Source organism: Cyprinodon variegatus, unplaced genomic scaffold (assembly GCF_000732505.1).
Source record: "Cyprinodon variegatus isolate N-32 unplaced genomic scaffold, C_variegatus-1.0 Scaffold1071, whole genome shotgun sequence".
Classification (NCBI taxonomy): domain Eukaryota; kingdom Metazoa; phylum Chordata; class Actinopteri; order Cyprinodontiformes; family Cyprinodontidae; genus Cyprinodon; species Cyprinodon variegatus.
Window position 1 is genome coordinate 176,074 of NW_015151524.1, and position 3,881 is coordinate 179,954.

The following is a 3,881-nucleotide window of genomic DNA, read 5'->3' on the forward strand; positions in this document are numbered from 1 at the left end:
ATGACGTCGCACATTATCCTGCAGAAAATAGCCATCAGAAGTTGGGTACATTGTGGTCATAAAGGGATGGACATGGTCAGCAACAATACTCAGGTAGGCTGTGGCGTTGCAACGATGCTCAATTGGTAGCAAGGGGCCCAAAGAGTGCCAAGAAAATATTCCCCACACCATGACACCACCAGCCTGAACCGTTGATACAAGGCAGGATGGATCCATGCTTTCATGTTGTAGACGGGTGAGAAAACCCGGAAAGTCAAAGCATCAGTGGCACCCGTGGTCTTGGGGCATTGGAGCAGTGACCCCCAAACTTGAAGACTGGTTACAGCAGATCCCTGTATATCCATCAGACATCTCGGTCCAGAAGAGTGCAGTTCTAGGAACAGAAAAGATACTCTGCAGAACCCTCAAGCTCCCATGCCTCTGGTAGAGCTTGGAGGAAAAAACTAAGAAAAAACATCCATCTTCTATTAAAAACCTTCCATTTTCTATCAAAAACTTAGCTCTTCCAGCTCTGCTTGTGCAGAAATGTGTCTTTGAGCACGTAGCTCAGAGCATGGGCTTTACGCTCCACAATGGCAGTTTGCTCTCAGCAGTATTGCTCTTTCTGCCTCTGCAACTTAATAAACTATGTGGCTGATTATCCTTTAGTGATCCTTTCCTTTTGTCTAATTATCAAGATTTTATTTTATCCAGCTCACGAGAGGTGGTGCAAAACCTACTTTAGCTTCAATCAAAAGGAATCCCTAAATTATAGACATAGCAAATATTTCATTGCATACTGTTTATTTTTGGATAAGGACCCAGATGAAAAGGTACATTTCTCTCTCATAGTTCTTGTTTCTATCTATTTGAATATTTCAACATTTCAGTTAACATGTTGAAATTTAGGTCCGGATTGCCATGGCATTATGAGGCAATTATCGAGGTTCTCTGTGTTTTTTTCTTTTTATATCTGACCCCTTAGAATTTTAACCTACTTTGTCCCCTTAGCAGTGGTAACTGAGTGGCAAATTCTTAGAAATAAAGCCACGATTGCCAAAGCAGAAAGAAGAATGTTTTTTGGTTCTTTGCTTTTTTGGAGTAATGAAGATTTTATTGATCTGTGTGTAATGTGTAATTCATGGTAGATCAGGAAGTCTTTGCTTTTGAATGGAAACCTTATTTGTCTAAAAGAATTCCTTTATTGTACATTTTGTTAGCTAGTCTGTCTGCTATTTTAACCAATATGAGTTCTTGAACTAGACCTGCTATTTTCACAACTTTTGTGAGACTTTTGTTTTTATAAAGTAGGGCATTAATTCATTAAAAAAAGTTTATTTGACTTCTATAAATCAAAGTTTTCTGCTTAACTGCATGGCAGCATTCTCTATCCAGCTATTGTAATATCTGGGCAAGAGCTCTCAGTCTGGTTAAGAATCTGGTTGTTATTCGAAATTGTAAAGTTTAACTGTTTTATGAAGTGAATAAAACCAGACTAAAGCCTTTTAGAGTTTCTTATTGACTAAAACTGACAAAAATTATCACATATCAAAGAAAGTTAGTTTTTGTCCTGAGGAGAAAAAGTATGACTAAATCTAAGATGACTGTCAAAAACAACACTGGTATAGAGAATATAAAAAGATATACCAAATAATGACTTCCTGTTTGAGATACTATTGGATTTTTAGAAATTTTCCTACACATAATCAGTCACAAAGCCAATTGCAATAGCTAGGTTTGTTTATTGCTATCATTTTGTGTACTTAGCATTGTTTAATGCGAAGAAATTGCTGTCTCAACCTCTTATATTTTTTTTTTTTACACATAACACAATTATGCTATAGATAAAATAGAAAACAAGCATATAGTAATTTATATTTACATTGATAGTCAGCTACTCTTTATAAATAAACCTTTTTTGAGTTTATGGGAAATGTTGTGTTGTAAATACCTTCAACTGGAATGTCATGGACTAAGTTTTTTGATGATTTGATTAGCTGAACAATACCCAAAGGAACAATAAACCAAAAGGCCTTTTGAATTAAATTGCTTTTGCAAATTAGTTAACATTTTGTTATTGTTGCAAATTTAAATGATTCATTTTCTTTGAAAAATGGTATTACCGGTCAATTCCATCATTGCGTGACATTGGGCTTCTTCCGAAACAAGACTGTAATAATCCTAGTTGATTAGGGAAGTCTCTAAAGTGGTTACATACTCTGATATAATACTATAAAATAGATTGCTTTTTAAGATTCTCCCCTGCCACCAGCTGAGCAAAGTGCTGGAGTCTGACTCTTGGTGTCTTTTGATCCCAAAGGGCATATATATCTAGCAGGAACTGAAAAGAAAATGAAGAGAGAAAGTCTTTAGAGGAGGATATACAGAAACATGCGAATGAAGGAAATTATGATTCCCCACACAGAAAAAGGAAGAACAACACTGCATGCAACAACGAAGAGAAAGTACGGTTCCCTTCCAATTTAACCATGTTTGTGGTTGCCATGACCCTGATGACTGTGAATTTACACAGGCAGGTTTGGAAAAAATATTTAACTAAATGGTCAAACCACAAATAGAAAACTATTAATAAAACAAATATATTCCTGTCTATTTAAAAATGCTTAAACAATGAGCTTATTATAGCGCACATGTCAATCCTTTGACATATTACATTAAATTTCATTACAACCCCACAACTGCATAAATTTAGTATTGAGTGGCTCTAAAGGAGTGAAATTCCAGCCTAATCCTGGCCTTGAGAGAGCACAGCATCAAGATAAGGTCCTCCTCCGCAAGACAAGGAAATAGCCATATTGCCTCATGGACAAAAAGAAAAAGAAAAGGTGGGCCTTTGACTTTTTTGTAGTTTTTTGGGGGGGAAACTGTACAGCCAGGCCACAGAAAGGGCACTCGTTTCAAACACGGTGATGAATTACCAATAAAAACAAGTTTGTTGCGCTGGCACCGTGTAAAATCCTTCATTGCAGTTCAACAGATTGTTATTTTTATTGGAAGTTTGTCTTAAGTCCCCCACCAGGGTGTTCTTTCGGCTGGTAGCTAGTTCTTTTCAGGAGGTACATTTGGTTCATTATTTACATGCACCTTTTGGCAACAGTTTTCTGTTCTATATGAAATAAAACCAAGTTATGTGGGTTGAAGCTAGAGAGAAAAGATCCATTTTGCTCCTTCAAGCTGGATTGAGGACAGGAGAGAGTCTGTTGGATCTGAATAACCTTTTACTTCATGGAAAATTTGAAGAAAACTCTTCTTGGATGATAACTTTCCCACTGAGAGTTCACGAAGCATCGCATCACACTGGTGCACCTTACCCCCATCACAGAACTTAGGCCTCAACACTGGAGGGGACAGTGCTATAGCCTCCACTAGTTGTTTTAAATTTGTCATCTTCAATATGTGCACCAACTCCCACAGTCCTGATCCTGCACTACCTCACACTACCAGCATCTACCCACAGATTAAAGGCTCCCGTAAAAGCTAGTGCAGAGAGTTATGTTTGGGATGGTCTTAGTTTAAACAGGGCACATGACCTTAAAACACCCTCATAATTTAAGTAACCACCTTAACTATAAAAAAATAAAATCTGTTAACAGAGCAGCATCCAGCCTTAAAGGGGAACACCGTTTTTTTGTTTTTTTTTTACATTGGTTCTTTGGTGGACTTTTATGGACCTTTCTGTCTCGGGCACCATAGACCTCCATTATTTGAATGTCAGCAGACAGCAAGAAGCCTCCCAGATCTCCAGATGCATTTGAGATATCAAAAAAGTACTCCAGAGTGTTAGGGTTAAAATGAAGGCTAATCATGTTTTGGGTGTACTATTCCTTTAAAGTCATTCTGGTTAAACAGTCCCACTCTCTGGGTTCTGTGTTAATTATCCT